General features: G+C 40.9%; 1 protein-coding gene across 11 annotated transcripts in view; it reads left to right on the top strand.

Annotated features, from left to right (window-relative positions):
* The window catches only part of PAG1 (phosphoprotein membrane anchor with glycosphingolipid microdomains 1), a 153,606-nt gene that overhangs the window by 100,448 nt on the left and 33,627 nt on the right, over window positions 1-19,531 (top strand). The gene's annotated exons all lie outside the window — the stretch shown is intronic.

The following is a 19,531-nucleotide window of genomic DNA, read 5'->3' on the forward strand; positions in this document are numbered from 1 at the left end:
AATTTATTGAGGATAAAATTTTGGTACTGAAGCAGTTTGCACACATTGTATAGTTTATAGCATAAGTTATTATTTATCTATCATTTTCTAGCACTTTTGTGCCCCGCACCCCACCCTCAAAAAAGTCCTTAAAAATAATGCTGTTGCCATGTGAGAGCCACTTACACATTAAGAAGAAAAGACCACAGGTTTTTGAAATACCACATTGAATCTGAACTCAAAATCATATTAAACATTAAATTATACCTTAATTTGTGATAAATTGTTATTCATATAAGGTACATTTTCAAACAAAGATTTTAGGTTAATGTGCTTGCTTCCCAGGTGGTACTAGTGGTAAAGAATCTGCCTGCCAATGCAGGAGACACAGGAGATGGGGGTTTAATCCCTTGGCTCAGGAAGATCTCCTGGAGGAGGAGATGGCAAACCACTCCAGTATTCTTGCTTGGAGAATCCCATGGACAGAGGAGGCTGGCGAGCTGCAGTCCCTGGGGTTGAAAAGAGTCGGACATGACTGAGCTACTGAGCATGCATGCATGCTTCAAAGTAATTTAGTTTGAATTTTTTATTTAATATAATTTATAGTGTTATGTGGTGCTTTAATTTAGGGCAATAAAATTTTGAATACCCAATTATACTTAAGGCCTTGGAGACGTTTAAGACCATGCCAAGTGTTCATATTATGCTTGTTGAGTTCATCATCAGGAAGTTACTCATCCAATAATTGTTCCTTAATTCCTTTTGAGTCAGTCATTGTCCATTATAAGAAATTATTATGTTCTAGCTATGGGTCTCAGTGCTGTGTTTTGATTAGAGGCATATAGAAAAGAAAGTTTACTTAGGTCTTCCTTGAAAGTTAAATCCAGAGACTTCCCTAGTGGTCTTGTGGTTAAGAATCTGCCTGCCAATGCAGGGGACACTGGTTCAATCCCTGCTCCAGAAAGATTCCACATGCCACGGGGCAGCTGAACCCACGCACCACAGCTGCTGAGCCCTCGTGCTCTAGAGATCATGCTGCACAACAGGAGAAGCCACTGCACTGAGAAGCCCGAGCACTGCAACTGAAGAATAGCCCCCACTCACTGCAACTAGAAAAAGCCTGTGTGCAACAAAGACCCAGTGCAGCCATAAATAAAGAAACAAAAATTCAGATGGGGGATACATGTATACCTGTGGCCGATTCATGTTGATGTATGGCAAAAATCATCACAATGTTGTAATTATCCTCCAATTAAAATAAATAAATTATTTTTTTAAAAATCCAATAATAATCACTTGACCAGTAGAAGCACTCTGGGGAGGGATTGAATAGTGGTTCTCAACTTTGACTAATTCAATAAAGTCAATCCAGGACTTTTTTTTAAAAGTCCCTGTGTGCAGAATATACCCCAAACTAATTAAACCTATTGTCTAGAGGCATTTTTAAAAATTTCCCAGGTGTTTCTACTGTGCAACCAAAGTGAAGAACCATTAGCCTTAAGACAGGGGGAATGCCTCTTGTGATGGTCTTTCTATCGCATAATTCTCCTACTCTTTGAAACTGGGTGACTTGAGTAGCTCTGATCATTTTAAAAGTGTCTACTTTCGAAGAGAAAGAAGCTTGCCAATATTCAGGGGGGGAAAAGAATGTCCCTTGCCCTAGATCTCCACCTCACAAACACCAGGAGAGTTTGTCCTGATTTTGAAAGGGTTCAGGAGAAAAATCTCCTGCGTGCCTCAGTGCTACAATGCTTGCTCTGGCTTTTGTTTTGTTTGGCATTTCAGTTCACATACAGGATCAATGAGAGCTAACATTTATTGAGCGCCCCTGGTAAGTATCAGGCCCTGTGAATATGGCTCTGTCTCACAACCAGGGGAGCTAGGAGTTAAAAATAGACTTCTGTTTTGTTTGAAAAATCTTATCTCAGTGTAATTGAATATTTAATCATTTATTCGTTAATTGATTGAAGTTTTATCAAATACGTGTGCTATTCTAAAAATAAGGTTAAAAATGCTAGATAAGTACAAAGGGATCTGTATCTATCATCTTTTTTCTTCATAACAAATTTAGTGGCTTAATATGACCTGATTATTTAGCTTTTGATTCTGCAACTGGCAATTTAGGCTGGATTCAGCTGAGCAGTTCCTCTGGTCTCAGCTGGCCACCACATACAGCAGTGTTAACTGTGGTTTGGCTTTGCTGATCTTGGCTGGGTCCTCACATGTCTAGTGGCCTCAGTGGGACAACCTAGCTGATGGACTGCTGGTCAGTATGGTTTCTCACCCTTCAGCAGGGCTAGCCTACTTTTGTTCACATGATGCATTAGGGTCACCTATAAAATGAATGCAAGTAAGCAAGGCCTCTTAGGCTTCATCTCAAAACTGAAACCATATCATGCATGGCTGCCACATTTATTGCCCAAAGTTAGTCGTAAGTCCAGTCTAGATTCAAGGGATAGGGAAGTAGATTTTATCTCCTTTATATGATATGAAAAGTCATATCACAAAGGGTGAGGATAAAGGAAGGAGTGAGTAATGGTGGTTATTTTTGCAATCAACCACAGGTGGGAAACTCTAATTCTGTCTTGGACACAAGGAAGGTTTCTGAGAGGTGGTTGCATTTGATCTGGTTTAAAAGGTGAAAAATAAATTTAAAATATATTTGAGATGAAAGCACTAGAATGGACAAAAGTATCACATTGCAGTTTGCTTAGTGAAAAACAAAATGGAGATTTTAAGTTTCCTAAATGTAGGAAATATATCTAGCCCAACACAGAGCCTGTAGGAGGCACTTAAGGTAGGCGTTTTCATTTGTATCAAAAGAGTTAGCACAATGGAACTAAGAGTGTAGGCCCATGAGACAGATGTAATACTTGATAGCTTTCCCACTTTACTGGCTAAGTGACCTTGCACAAGTTACTAACCTTTCTGTACCTCTCTTTAGTACAATGATGAGAATAATGCCTGTTTTATCAGTTCGCTTTGCTGCATAACAAAGCACTCCCAGTTTAACAGCTTAAAACAACAACCATTTACTTAGCTCCTGAACTGTCTGGGTTTATGTTTGTCATGACTCAGTTCTTTTGGTTTCAGTTGGGTTCACATATGTGTCTATAGTCAGCTTCCAATCTCAGCTTCTGGCAATTGACTGACTACTGGGGGACAGTGAGGCTACGTGTGTCTCATTCAACAGCCTGGTCTGGACTTATTCACAGGGAGCATCAGCAAAGTTCCAGGAGTGAGAGCCGAGACATGCAAAGCTATAGTCTTGGTTCAGAACTGATACTCTGTTGCTTGCACTGCATTCCATGAGACAAAGGCCAGCCCAAACCTAACCCAAAGGCTTGCCAGAAATTAAGGGTTTAGAAATAAACATTTTTCATCACTGGAAGGAGCTACAAAGTCACAGTGCAAGGAATGAAGATACTGGGAGGGGTAGACTTGTGGCCACTGATACAATCTTCTACACCTACCTGTAGCTCACAACAATCCTATGAAGAATAAGTGAAATGTAACAGTCTTTCTAGGTAAATAATTGTTGTCCAACTCTTGTGAACCCATGGACTGTAGCACTCCAGGCTCCCCTGTCCTTCACTATCTCCCAGAGTTTGCTCAGATTCATGTCCACTGAGTCAGTGATGCTATCTCATCCTCTGCTGCCCCCTTCTCCTGCCTTCAGTTTTTCCCAGCATCAGGGTCTTTTCCAGTGAGTCAGCTCTTCACATCAGGTGGCCAGAGTTTTGGAGATTCAGCTTCAGCATCAGTCCTTCCAATGGATATTCAGGATTGAATTTCCTTTGGGATTGACTGGTTTGATCTCCTTGTAGTCCAAGGATCTTCTCAGCACCACAATTTGAAAGCATCCGTTCTTCAGCTGTCTTGGTGAGGCTCCAAGTTAAAAAGAATCTGGCAAGCAGTGGATGTTGAATAAGTAGAAGCTGTTAATTTTTCCTTACATATATTAAAAATCCGATTTTTCAGGCAAGTTCTTTAATTGCCTACTTGTAAAGAGTATCAAATGAGCCTCCAAATGGTATTTGCAAAGCTTAAATGTTATATATTTTTTTCTCTGTTGCAGAAAGATAATATAAGTAGGGGAAAGCACATTGTCTACGAGGGCATGTGCACCTTGGCACAGAATTCAGGTGTTGTCACCTAAAGAAGCGAACAAAGCCTGGCAGCCGAAGCCAGACAAAGTCACAGCTATTCAGGAAAAAGATATTTAATTGCTGTGAAGGGTCAACTCAGGAAAAGAATCAGAGACAGTGAAGTGTGATATTTCAACTCCAAAAATATTAAAAGCCTTTTTAATGGGTCAGAACTTATTTTTAAACCTATGCAAAGGAAGCAAAACCTTAATAAATCTTTATTGATTTCTTTCACTGTTGTGTTATAACTATTTTCACAAAACCAGCCAAGCCCCATATAATTCCTGATTGATCCACAAATTGCTCTTGGATCCCACAAATTGGACTCAGTAGAGATTCATTTATGTAGCAGCTAGAATATCCATAATCAGTGATATTAACTGGGTCAAAAAAAAAAAAACTATCTCCTTTGAAATAAATAGAGCTTCAAAGGTTATTCAGGAATGTACAGTATAGAAATAGGGCAAATGTTCATTGAGGATGGTGTCTGCTTTTTAAAACTGTGGAACTTGAAGCTCTTTAAGGTAAAGAATCTGCCTGCTAATGCAGGAGACGCAGGTTTGATCCCTGGGTCGGGAAGATCCCCTGGAGAAGAAAATGGCAGCCTACTTCAGTATTCTTGCCTGGAGAATCCCATGGACAGAGGAGCCTGGCAGGCTATAGTCCATGAAGTAGCAAAAGAGTCAGACACGACTTAGCAACTCAACAACAACAGCAACAACAAAGATATGTCACATGATCACTGGGCCCTGCAGCCTGAGCCCAGCTTGCATCACCCCAGCCCCCCACTCTCCAGGATCCCCAGGACCTTCAAAAAGCCATCTATCTGCTTACACTTAGCTTTCAAGCACTGAGTTTCCACTCTATTGCAGTTTCTTTTATGATTTTAGAAAGTCCTAATGGTGGAGTGATTGAGACCCATGGCTCTCATCCTCATCTCTCTCACTTTCTCTCTGAATGATGGGGAGTCAAGGATAGAGATGGGGATGATGGCAAACTCTATAAGCCTCAGTTCCTACTCCATCAACCATGATCCTACAAAGATACGTATGTTTCCATGGTGGTTCTGTCACATTCATAGTCCCAAATATTGAATCCCAGAAATGCAGGTTAAAAGAAAGTGAAGTGAAAGTATTAGTCACTCAGTCATGTTCGACTCTTTGCGACCCCATGGACCATAGCCTGCCAGGCTCCTCTGTCCATGGAATTCTCCAGACAAGAATACCAGAGTGGGTTGCCATTCCCTTCTCCAGGGGATCTTTCCAACCCAGGGATCGAACCCAGGTCTCCTGCATTGCAGGTGGATTCTTTCCCACCTGAGCTACCAGGGAAGTCCATAGGTTAAACAGATTATCAGAAAGAAAAAGGCAATAGAAGGTAAAAAGTCCAAATCTACCCAATCCAGACAGGTTTGCTGATAGCCTTGATTGTGCTTTTGAATTCCATCCATCATGTGTGTACTCACCACCGTCTCTCCCTCTAAAACACAAGAGCAGGGGTCTCTCGTTCCGTAACAACTAAACAGTATTCATTCTGAACACTCAGTGTTTGATTTTAAAGTTATGTTTTATGGGCTGTGTAATAAAGTACCTAACCTGGAACTGAGCATATGGCCACAAGTATTTGTGGACTTGATGTCTGTCTCTGTATGCCTGAGAATGATTTCTGCTTTCTGAATTTCATGTTGGCAAGGAAAGTGGTTTCGTTGATGCTGGTAGACCATCTGGGGCTTGCTATTCTAAATTTGATAACTTTATTTATATATAATATCTTTAAGGGGAATTCCCTATTTTTGACATTTGTTTGAAAAACTAGAAGTTGTAGAAAGGTTTCTAAATCCAGGATAAGAAAAATTTACCCGTGCAAACCCTGCAAGTATCTTAAATTCCTGCAACTTTATTTTTTACAAATTAAAATGTAATGCAGATATGTTGGACTTAATCTCAAAAATCTGTGGACAGTCTCAGGTTTTTCATATTATTACTGTAAAGGATTTATAATATGTTAAACATTTTATATTAAGTATATGCCTTAAGAGTTGTGGGAACCCCTATTTAATTGAAAGCCATCCACAAATTTAGTAAACAATCTATTTAATCCTTCAGATTTTAGAAGATGATTAATAAAACATGAATACTAGTTCTATTTCACATATCTATATGGGCTTCCCAGGTGGTAAAGAACCTGCCTGCCAATGCAGGAGACACGAGACACAGGTTCGAGCCCTGGGTCGGGAAGATCCCCTGGAGGAGGAAGTGGCAACCCACTCCAGTATCTTTGCCTGGAGAATCCCATGGATACAGGGACACAGGAGCCTATCGGGCTATAGTCCAAGGGGTTACAAAGAGTTGGACAAGACTGAAGCAACTTAGCACGCATGCACACGTATATATACGTTCTGTTTTTTAAAACTATAGAACTTTGTTCCTTTTGTCTCTTGAAAGAATGGCAACCCACACTCAACTTGGAGGGTGTAGAATAATAATTTGCCCCAGCCCCACCCTGCTTTGTTATTCCCCAACCATCAAATTGAGTATTGATAACCATTTCCCATTAGTTTTGTCCTGTGGTTTTCTTAAGGTAAAGAAGAAATGAAAGTTAGAATGAGCGGATCACATCTTTAAAGAAAAATGAGAAACACCATGCTTCCTTGAGAAGGAGAAAAATATTTCCACATGGTTAACCTGGCCTGCCTCAGTGTTTACATTACCTGCCAGGCTCTGTGCACGTGGGGCCTCTTTTAAATCTGACCTCGTACATCACAACTAACTATGGAAACAAAAACAAACAAAAGTCAATACAGACTAGAATCTCCGGATTCAGTGAGATTACTCAAGCATGACTGGAGGAGAGATTGCCAAGTACTACTTGATGACAAAGTACAGTATCTACTGACTAGTAGCTCAGGTGCGGTTTCATAACAGGGTTCCCATACAATCTGGAAGGTGTGGCAAGTATTAATCAAACCTGTGGCACAAATACGTGGGCATAGGAAAAGGAGGCATTGTGAAGGAGAAACGTGCATCGCAATGAGCAGTGGCCTGTGCATGGGAGGGCCTTCCTGGCATCTGATGGGGGTTAGAACTGAACTAGGAGAAGGGCTCCGGTGGGGCTGAAGAGGTTCCGGATAAAGACTAAGTGAGTGAGATGGAGACAGACAGTAGAGTGAGAAGAAGGAGGGAGGCCACATCCAGAACTTACAGAAAGTGGCAGCTACTTGATGTGATTTCATTTCCTGTACACTTTGATCAATGGAAAACTATTAAAGGGTTTTAAGCAGAGGACTCAGTGTGATCAGATTTTGTTTTTGGAAAGATCCCCCTGGCTGGGGTTTGAAGAAGGAACTGGAAGGCAGCAGGGTGAGTCCGGTGGCCAAGACAAGAGATGCTGCAACTTGAGGAGGGGACCGACCCTGGGGGTGCAGAGACCAGCTGAAGAGATGGATTTGAAAGTCATCTCAGAGATGAAACCAAGAGGGCTCGCTGTGTTGGATTGGACGTGGGGGAAAACTGAGAGGGTGGTAAAGGGAGGACCCTGGCAGGTGAGCTTGCACAGGGAGCTTAAGGTGGCACCGTTCACAGAGGGATGGGGGTGGAAAGGGGGGTCCAGCAGGCACGTGCGCAGAAGCCTGGGGCCTGAAAACATGCTGGTGCGGTGGGCCCATGGCAGCTGGGTCTGGACTCCGGAGCTCAGAATAGAGGTTTCAGCTGGAGGCACGAAAGAGTCAGACATGACTCAGCAACTAAACAACAGAACAACAAACAGGGCATCAAGGAAACACAAAGGGAATTGAACTCATGGGTATGGCTAAAACGTCAAGAAGAAAATATGAGGCAAAGTAAGGAATAAAGCCTAAGACTGAACTCCAAAGAATGAGGATCACAGTACAGTGAGTCTCCTACATACAAACCTTCAAGTTGCATCTTTCAAAGAGGAGGACGTGTGTTCCGTCAGTGTCAGGTGTGAGTGACATTGCAGCCTGCCCTCCATCGCCTGTTGTTGACAGTCCTTCAGCTCTCCCATCTTCACCTCCACTCCCTCCTCCAGCCAGTAACTCTTCTTGCCTGTTCACTCAATGCCAGCCCCTGTATGCCAGCTGCGGTACTGTACTACTGTAATTTCCAAGGTATTGTACTGTAAGACTTTAAATGTTTGCTTGATTTTTTGTGGGTTTTTTTAATTTATTATTTATGTGAAAAGTTTTGTAAACCTAAGTATAACACTATATAGCCAATTGTGTTGTTAGTTGGGTACCTAGGTTTTGTTGAACTTACAAACAAATTGAACTTATGAACTCGTTCTTGAAAGGGAACTCATTAGTGTGTAGAGGACTTACTCTGTTTCATAACCAGGGAGAGGAGGGAGGCTCCAGGAGTGTCTTCTCAAATGTGTAGTTACCACCAAACTGTCATTCTCATTTCCTTCCACTCAATACGATGGCATTCTAATGGACACATTGATGACAGTCATTATGGGTGGTTACTTAAGTTGCACATATAAAATTTATTGATTTTTTTTTTATAAAGATAGTCACATATAGAAACTTACGCACAAACCTCACAATCCTGTGAATGTGAGTTAAATGACAGGAGTAGACACAACCATTGATTATTCTTTGGTTTCTTAAATGATAATAGAGAAGCAAATGGCAACCCACTCCAGTATTCTTGTCTGGAAAATCCCATGGACAGAGGAGCCTGGATGGCTACAGTTCATAGGGTCACAAAGAGTCGGACGTGACTGAGCGCCTGAGCACGTTTAAGTGATAGAATTAAAAAATAAATAGGGACTTCCCTGGTGGTCCAGTGGTGAAGACTCCAAGCTCCCAATGCAAGGGGGCCAGGGTTCAATCCTTGGTCAGAGAACTAGATCCCGTATGCTGCAACTAAAGATCCTGTGTGCCGCAGCTAAGAGCCAGCACAGACAAATAGAAAATTTTTTTAAAAAACATAAATAAGTGAAAATAAAAGCCTGGTGGCAAGTCAGGAGGCTTAATCAATTTTTGGCAGGATGGCTTCACAGTTCCCACCTCCTCTTACATCACACAACCCGGTGCCCGACTGTGCCTCTTTGCACGGCTTAAAGATTCATCGGGGGTTCAGGGGTGGTCATCCCGACTCCCTCACTGGTTTCCCATCAGCCCCAGCCCTGCAGTTTGAACAGCCTTTTATCACTGCTGAGAAGCAGTCATCAGTTTCTGGGTTGGCTTTGTGTCTGTTCCTGGCCTCCTCTATGGCATTACATACGTTCCTGTACGTTTCTGTGAAAGGCTGTTTGAAATCACGTTATATCTTAAAGGAATTTGAATCAATCATCATTTAAAATCGTATCTGTGGAAAATATTCATATTATTTCATAATACCACTCTTACGAATACAAATTTTTATATACATTAGATTTGGTTAAAGCAAGATCTCTTAGAACTTTATACTGTCATCGGACGTCTTGCATTGAAACAGCTTATTCTGATACTTATAATGATTACAATTTATTGTTTGAATTTAACATAACTCCAGTTAGCTGACAAAGAGAAATAACCAGACGCCGGGTATACATTTGAATACTTTAGGTACATTGAGTTTTTAACTGATGCAGATTCTTCTTTAGTATATCTTTGAATAAAATAAGTTGTTAAAATAGCCAGGGAAGCAACAGAAGGAACGAATATTTATCTGTCGGGTGCATTTTCTGAGCAAGGGCACCAAACTATGCATGTTTCACAAGATACAAATGTAACTGACTTTGTTAGTGATAGCAAATAGAATTTTCTACACTGAATGTAAAACAGAAATGCTGAAGATGCTGAATGGAGCTGACATGCAAACCTAGGTGCCTATTTGGAAGGCTGGCAGTGTGGTATCAATATGGCTTAAAGTGCTAACCCAGACCAAACAGAAGCGCCTCAAAATAGAGGCAGCATCCAACTGTCGATTCCATATGTCAAGAGGATTTGTCCTGGAGACATGACAGCTGAGTTCCTGGCCAATACTGTTCATATCATGTGGTGGTAATGGAAGGATAAGATTACTGACAAAAGATCCTAGGCTGTATGTAACAAACCCATCAACATTAAGTGGATGCTATTTGCAATGTAACTTCCATCCCAGGCCAGACATGTGTGGGGATGAACAATAACAAGAGACCCCAAAACTTTTGCATGGTAGACTGAGGACCCTATGCTACGTAAACACAGTTACCCGCAGTAAAGTGGTCTAAAGAAACCTCTACAGACCATTAGAAGTGCAGTTTCAGGCAGTAACGTCTAGCCGCTTTCTGCTGGGAAGTGAAAGGAACAGCCAAGATTGCAAAAAGAGAAGCTCTCTCTGGCAGAAACTGAGAGCCAACAAAGCCACAGGGTACAAATCGCCTTCTGTGCAGACGTGGCTGCCACTGTGGGTCCAATTAAAATCCTAACACGTGCATATTGTGAGGGGAGCTATAGGTTAAAATGGCAGCTGTACCCACTCATTTATTATCTGTTCAGTAGTTTCAGTCTTGAAAAGTACAGGACTGTTTCGGGAACTATTCCTGGTAAGACTGCAAAGGCATGCATTCATTCACACCATTGATACTTCCTGAGTGCATGTGACTGTTGTCGGTGCTGCAGTTACTGCTTGTCAAGACATAGATCCTGTGCTCAGGGAGGCTCTGTGTTCTAGAGTGCATCCCCCAACCATGAACACTAAGACCAGTACATAAGATGCTTTCAGATTAAGATGCTTAAGAAAGGCTTCCCAGGTGGTGCTAGTGGTCAAGAACCTGCGTGCCAATGCAGGAGACGTAGGAGACGTGGGCTCTATCCCTGAGTATATCCCCCTGGAGGAGGGCATGGCAGCCCACTCTAATATTCTTGCCTGGAGAATCCCATGGACAGAGGAGCTTGGCAGGCTATAATCCATAGTGTTGCAAAGAGTTGGACATGACTGAAGTGACTCAGCACACACACACACATCAGGAAAGGAAGAGGGGGTGACGAGAACATGATACCTGAACAGGATGAAGAAAAGAAGGAGGAAATCAGTGGTGTGATGGCCCAAAATATGATCGTTCCAGTAGATAAACAGCTAGTATAAAAGGATGGGGCTTCCCTGGTGGCTCAGACAGTAAAGAATCTGCCTGCAATGTGGGAGGGTTTGATCCCTGGGTTGGGAAGATTCCCTGGAGAAGGGAATGGCTACTCACTCCAGTATTCTGGACTGGAGAATTCCAAGGACAGAGGAGCCTGGCAGGCTACATACAATCCATAGAATCAACCAAGAGTCAGACACGACTGAGCAACTTTGACTTTACTCAATATGTCCAAGAGCTAGAAAGAAATAGCCCTGGGTTTTGAAAGGTCACGGCCTAGGAGACTAAGGAACCAGCTGAAGCTGGGGGCGGCGGGGCGGCTTGGGCCTGCCTTACCCATGGTCATCTTTCAGTAAATTGCTTGTTAAAATGACCTGAACAGTATGTTGTGTCTGTTTAAGTAATAAAGATCAAAAGAAAAATTCAAGTAGCTGAAAACATAAAGAAAGGTATTGTCATAATAATGTATTGGCTTCTAATACCTTCTTTACCTCTGAGAATTATGGATCATTTTGTAAATGGACAGATAGTTTTAATGAGCATTTAGACCAGCTTTGACATGCAGCCTACAAACAGCATGTGAGAACCAGTAACAGACAAGAATTTCTTGTTGAAATCTTTACATTTGAAAATACTTTGAAATAATGCTATTTTAATTTATCCAATGAATTATATTCAGTCATACAACTTTTAGGTCCATATTTGAGAGATACACAGATAAACATGTAGACATAATCTAGCAGACAATCAACATAGCTCAGCGCACTTCTGAGTCTGTGTCTTTATGTTGCAAGGTCAGATTCTGCCTTCCGGAATAGACTATATATGCTATGGTTGGGTCTGGGTATTGAGGTTATACAAGTGCTGCAAAAAGTTGCTTTGCGTGGTTCCCAGTGTGGACTTGCATGGGAAGAGGAAAGATGAGCTATATCTGTTTTATATTGTCATATCCTGACTATGCTATGTTCCAATAATGTAAGAAATAAAATGAAGTCGGATTTGTCAGTTAAGAGCTTAGAAGTATGAATGAATAGTCTAGGTGAGTGATTCTCAGCCAAAACTATGTTCAGATGTTCTGGGGACACATTTACAACTATAAATATCCAGACCAAATCTCTACTTAATTAAATCAATTTCTGGGCTTAGACCTGGGCATTAGGATGTTGTAAAAGGTATCCCAAGTGATTCTAATGTATAGCCAGGGTTGAATATTCTAGTCTAATTTATAAGAATTTAATCATTCTCTGTAGCCTTTAGGATAAAGTTAGTTTGATTTTAATCATCTTAGTCTGCATCTCATGTATCATCTGAATACTCCTTTCGTTATTCTCTTAGAGTAGAGATCAGAACTTATGATCCCAAAGATTAATTTAGTGAGAAGATCTTCCTTCTTTCCTTTCTTCCTTCCTTCTTTCATCCTTTGCTTTTTAAAAATGCATCTGGACATTGAAAGTTTTTTAAATCGTTAAAGGAATAGTACATGGCAATTAAATTTAAAGCTTCATATATACAATATTTAGAAATTAAGATGCGCTTCTAAGAAATATTGAGGTTATTATAATAAAAACACTTCTATAAGACTTCAAAATGTGTGAAATAAAAAACTTGTAATTGGGGTTGGTGGTAGAGAGAGGAAAGAAAGAGCTAGACTAAGGTAATTGCTATAATTGAAGGATAATTACAGCATTTAGCTTCCAGCCAGAGAAAAGGAAATATAATTTTTATATGTATATTAGTTTTTATAAGAAAAAGAAAGCTAACTTACCAGGATTTAAAAAAAAAAAAAAAAAAACCTTCTAAGCACTGAGATCTCTGAGTTTATCACACAAAGCTTTACACACTACACAATAGAACAATATAATTCATAGTTTTACAGAAAAATACAGATAAATCAGGACAGTTCCCTCTGTTAATATTTGATAATAGACACCTTTTATGACATTAATTAGTCAGTGGGTTCAGCTGCTTTCCAGTCTACCCACTAGCTCATGACAGTGGACAATGTCAGCCACAAGATAGACGATATTTGTCTTCCAGTTTGCATTGGCAAGAGGGTAGCCTTCAGTTCATCTAAAAGCCATATCCAGTGATAAATTAGGGGAAAAGACATCCGATTACAACTTGGTTAATAATGTGAAAGGTTGGAATTTGATTTTTTAGCCTATCCCTACCCTGCCTAATCTTACAGTGGTAGCTACTATGACAATCTGGGAGAGTTTGTACTAGTACTGGGAGAGCAGTGCTAGTTGGGGACTGTGCTGAATCATACACCTTGGGATCTTGGATCCTGGCTACAGAATCAAAGGCTTGTGGAAGTGAATGTCGCAGAGCATCCTGGCTACAGAATCAAAGACTTGTGGAAGTGAATGTCGCAGAGCATCTAAAACTGTTCTTTTTTTCTGGGTTGTTTTTTAATTGGAGTATAGTTGATAAACAATGTTGTGTTGGTTTCAGGTGTACAGCAGAATGATTCAGTTATACATGTACATATATTCATTCTTTTCCAGATTCTTACTATTTTATAATAATCTATATGGGTAAAGAATCTGATTTCTTTCTGCTTTTTTACTTCCTTCTGTTTTTAAGGCTGAATGATATTCCACTGTATACATATACCAAATTTTCTTTATGAATTCATCCTGTGATGAGCTTCAGGTTCCTATTTCAAAATACATTACAAAGCAAGCATAATTAAAACTTCATGGTACTGGCATAAAACAGGCATATATACCAATGAAACACAGTAGAAATCCCCCAAAGTAACCTGCACATATACAGTTAATTGATTTTCAACAAGTCTGCCAATACTGCACAGTAGGAAAAGGATAGTCTCTTCAACAAGTAGTGCTGGGAAAAAATGGATATCCTTTGCACCCTTATCCTACACCATACCCACACATCCACTCAAAATGGATTGAAATCGTTAGTGGGTAAGACCTGACACTGTAAATCTATCAGAAGAAATCATGTCACTGGTCTAGGAAATGATTTCTTGAATATGACACCAAAAGCACAGCAACAAAAGTAAAAACAGAGAAGTGAAATTACATCAAACCCAAAAAATCTTCTGCATGACAAAGAAAACAAGCCACAGAGTGGAAAGGCAACCTGTGGAAAGGGAGGAAATATTTACCAACTTTATATCTGGAAAGGAGCTCCAGAATACATAATATTCCATATTATATTATTCCATATTACACTATGTTATATTCCAGAATATATCAGGAACTCCTATAACTCAATAGTCAAAGAGCTCAATTAAAAAATGGACAAAAGACCGGAACAGAAATTTCTCCCACAAAGACATACAGATGCCCACAGGTATATGAGAGTGCTTGACATCACTAATCATGAAAGCAATGCAAATCAAGACCATAATTAGGTATGCACACATATATACATACACATTAATAAATATTAATATATTCTATATATGATTATCATATATATCATACATATGATTATTCTCAGTCATGTTCTCAGTAAGATGAAGCACAATGTGTCAGTGGCTGCCAGTGGACCAGTTGTCACTGAAATTTGCTTGTTCCTAATGTAATATGACAATGTATTAAAAAACTGGATGAATTAGGATTTCAGAGAGTTCGGGGAAAGGCTTAAGAAAAATAATGTAAAAAAGACTCTTAAATTTAAAGTATAATAATGTACTGTTTTATAATTAGTGTTGAGAAATCACATGACCATTAGAAATAATTGTTTACCAAAAGAACTGGAATGAAGCCACATGGCTTAGATTTTTTTTAATCTAATGAAGTAAAATGATAACTGCTAACTTATTTTCCCAATAGCAATAAATAGGTGTGACTACTTCAATTTTTCTAAAAGAGTTTTCCTCTTTTCCAGAAAACACACCTTATTGTTCCATTTTCTAAGTATATTTTTCTTGAAGTTTTCCTATAGTAGAAGCATGAGAAATAGTGACCTTGTCAGGATCAACATCCACTGTTCTATTTCCACAGTCCGCATCTGCAGAGCTGCTCTTATGGCTACGCAGTGCACACTCCACACCTGGGGAGACCTCCCTCACATGCTAAGTCCTGTGCTGTTAGTACAATCAGAGCTACTCACAGTCTCAGTGGTGGAGAAGAGTGAATGCAAATTTTTAACTCCAGGTGTGACATTTCTTTGAGTTTCCATATTCCATTTTTTAAGTTCTGAATAGTTTTACCTGGGCTTCCCAGGTGGCGCTAGTGGTAAAGAGCCTGCCTGCTAATGTAGAAGACATAAGAGATGTGGGTTTGATTCCTGGGTCGGGAAGATGCCCTGGAGGAGGGCATGGCAACCCATTCCCGTATTACCTGGAGAATCCCTGTGGACAGAGGAGCCTGGTGGACTGCAGTCCATAGGGTCGCAAAGAGTTGGACACAACTGAAGAGACTTATCATGCACGCATACTCCATAAATATCTGTGTTTCTTTTATTAACAAATAAAAGTTAAAATTGAGTAACTTGGTCAGTTGGGTAGAGGTGGCTGGCACCTTTTCCTGAATTTACCACAGTATGTCTCTAAGGTTCACCTCTCCCAGTCTCCCATTTCACCATAGGCCACTCCTCTACTTCTCAATTTTATGCCTTTGAAATGTTCCTTCCCCTAAAGGGGTCAAAACATAGGACAGAGCAGTGGGGTGAGGTCAAAGCCATACCCTGATATTAGCTCTCATTTTATTGCTCTCTAATTTCAAGGAAAAAAAAAAAAAGAAAATTGGGGCAGAGTGCCGACATTGACACTGTGACGTACAAAATTCTTAGAACTGGCAGGAAAAACAACTCTCTTAAATATCAGTGTTATAAATCCATATTCTAGGTCTCTCCAAAAAGTTTACATTTTATTGGCATCTAATGTAAATTCCAAATGTGACCCTTCCACTTGGAGACCACTGTGACATTTAAAATGTCCAAGTCTACAAATTATAAAAGACTTTTCCTAAACACAGCCTTAACCCATGACTTCATTTCATTCATGATTTACAAACAGGAAAAGAAGAGGGGGGAATCTTAAGGGAGAAGATGTGATTTTCATTAGCTATGAAGATTTTCAAAATTGCATTCGTCTCAGTTCATTAGGTCTTATAATCACATTAGCTACGTGGCATTGTAAGGAAGAAAATGCCCTGCAGAAGGCTCCCGGTGGATTTCAGGATTCCACTACCCCTGCCCGCTGGGACTCCAACATAGGAATAGATTTTTCCTTTCCTAGGATGAGCCAATGAAAATGATACAGCTTGTAGAAGCCACATTCATACAGATGTTCCTCTCACTCTTTCCTAATTCCATCTGCAATGATTCCCCTGGCCAAATGCTATATTCAGTTCAGTTCAGTTCAGTTGCTTAGTCGTGTCTGATTCTTTGCGACCCCATCAATCGCAGCACATCAGGCCTCCCTGTCCATCACCAACTTCCAGAGTTCACTCAAACTCATGTCCATCAAGTCGGTGATGCCATCCAGCCGTCTCATCTTCTGTCGTCCCCTTCTCCTCCTGCCCCCAGTCCCTCCCAGCATCAGGGTCTTTTCCAATGTCATGTTAGTTTTGAATAATTCTGAACGTCTAAAGACTTGAAAAGTAACTCCCACCTCACTGGGATTCCCTTAGGGCTTGTAACAAATCCTGAGCCCAGGGTTTTCAGTGAACTGCTTACTTCAGGATCACTTAGGACACACGTTAAAAAAACAGATTCTTGGGCCTTGAATATCTGCCAGAATATCTGAGGGTCAGGCCTGGGCATCAGCCGTGTAACACGTGTCCCAGGGGTTGTGAGCGGGACTGAGGAGTCCTAGGGGGGATCTGTACAATGGTTGATGCTCTCACGTGGCCTGAGAAGGAAGCCACGTGAGACCCATGGGGCTGATAGATGGAGGCGGCCTGGAGGCCACACCCTCTGATACCAGTCAAGGCTAGTTGTTCAGTAGGGCCCTAGGCAGAACGCTCCGCCATCAAAGTTGAGAAAATATTCTCGTGCTCACAAGTGAGATATACTTGTCATGTCTCTACTCAGGATCCTGCAGTTTACCCCGTATTGCCTTTTATTTTGAAACAGGATTTTTCAATTGAAATATAGTCAATATACAATATTGTGTTAGTTTCAGATGTACAGCAAAGTGATTCAGTTATATATGGGTTTTTTTTTCAGATTATTTTCTACTTCTCTGTACTATGCAGTAAATCTTTGTTGCTAATCTGTTTTACACTTAGCAGTATGTCTTTGTTAATCCCAAACTCCTAGTTTATTCCCCCTCAACCCCTGCTTTCCGTGTTGGTAACTGTAAGTTTGTTTTCTCTGTCTGTGAGTCTAATTCTACTCTGTATATAGGTTCATTTGTATTATTTTTTAGATTCCACATGTAAGCCATAGCATGTATTTGTCTTTCTCTGAGCTACTTCACTTAGCCTGATAATATCTAGCTCCATCCATGTTGCTACAAATGGCATTATTTCGTTCTTGTTTGCGGCTGAGTCTGCGACAATAGTCTGTTGTGTGTGGGTGTGTGTGTTGTGTGTGACATCTTAAATCTTCTTACCACATTTTCTTAAATACTCCATATTGCCTTTTGTATCTGGTTCGAAGTGTGTTTGGCTGTCATGATATTTTCGCCTTTTTAATGAACAGGAACCTCGTCCAAAGAATGTGGCAGTTTCCATGCTTAGTCACTTAGTAAGAACAGAATCTCCACAGGGGTTTCTGTTCTCGCACACTCACCTCTCCTACCTCCATCAACAGAGTGTTATCTTCCCAAAACTGTGCAAAGGAGGAGAAGAAAATAGGTGTACTGAAGTATTGTGTACATACACACATCATTCTTAAACTCCCAAAGTAACCCATGGAGTAAGGTCAGCTGTAGACAAAGTGGTAAAGCAGAAAAGAATCTCCAGATAAGTGCTGAGTCTGTTCCCCTTGCCCCCCTCCACACACAATGCATCTGCTCTCTGCCCTCAACCTTCTCATCTTCTTCCTCCCTCCTTTCTCCTCCCCAGGTGACTTGCTCCGCTCCATCACGTATGCCTTAATGGGATTTTAAATGCATGCGCCACTTCTTTCCTGAACATCTTTTTTTTTTTTAAGCTTTGCTTTAACTGTAAAGTGAAAGCCATTTTCCTCCATTCCGGGTGAGGGGTCGACAGAATGGGGGGTACTCTTTACAAGTGCCCTCCCGGGTCCTTGAATCTGACTCATCCTCAGTGGCTGGCTGACCCTGACTGGGATGAGTGTGTGCGTGGGCGCCCAGAGGCGGTCCTGTCCACCCTGTGAGCATGCAAAGGCTGTCTTTGGAATCCACCAGACACAATGAGGGCAGTTCTCAGCTTGAAACACCATCAGTCCAAGGGCGCTGCAGCTGCATTGATGCGGTGGCGCCTCTGCTGTCAAGCCAAACAGAATCACGCTACAATTATTACCACTAGATGTGGCTTCTCATGCAACATGGTGGGAGTGAAAGGCCTTCTGGCTCTGTTTTTTCCTAACTTCCCATGCTTGGAATTCAGTGGTAAATTGTTTTTCATCTTTGATCAAAATATATCTCTGTATTAGGGAAAATGAAAGTGTTAGTTGCTCAGTCGTGTTCGACTCTTTGCGACCCCAGAGACCACAGCCCACCAGGCTTCTCTGTCCATGGGATTCTCCAGGCAAGAATACTGGAGTAGGTAGCCATTTCCTTCTCCAGGGAATCTTCCCAACCAGGGATCCAACCCGGGTATCCTGCATTGCAGGCAGATTCTTTACCATCTGAGCCACTAGGGAAGCCCTATGTATTAGGGACTTAATTCTAGAGATTTTTCACCTCTTGCCAGTTGAATTTTACCACTGAATTGCATCAGACCAGTGTCATCTCATATTCAAGGTGTGATTTGAAGATGAAGCAGTGCTTGTCAGAGTAGATATTTACCAATTATTCATTCAATGAATTACAGAGTGTCAAAGAGTAAAATACAGCTTGTGCCTTAGAATCAAAGAGTAAGAACTGTTGGCGGTCAAGAGACCAATGAAACCAACTCGAAGAGCTGAGCATCTTTAATAATAGAGACAGAGAAAGTCTCCAGGATGTTCTGTCACCTTTGGAAGCACCTCAGGCTTATCAAATACTGAGATTGGAAATTAGATGGATCACTTTCAAACTTTTCTCTGTAAGATTTTCCTAATTCGGGGCAAATGCCTTAAAAAGCCTCTGCAGCTTCCAGCAGCAGCATCCTCTCTTTCCATATTTTGATTTGATCCTCGCATTTTGTTGAAAGGCTTTTATAAATATGAATCGTAAATGTGTAAATATATCAACTGGACATTAATGAAAAAATGAAGAGACTTCCCCGTCAGCCCTACAGCCAGTG

The sequence above is a fragment of the Bubalus bubalis genome, chromosome 15 (genome assembly GCF_019923935.1).
Source record: "Bubalus bubalis isolate 160015118507 breed Murrah chromosome 15, NDDB_SH_1, whole genome shotgun sequence".
Classification (NCBI taxonomy): domain Eukaryota; kingdom Metazoa; phylum Chordata; class Mammalia; order Artiodactyla; family Bovidae; genus Bubalus; species Bubalus bubalis.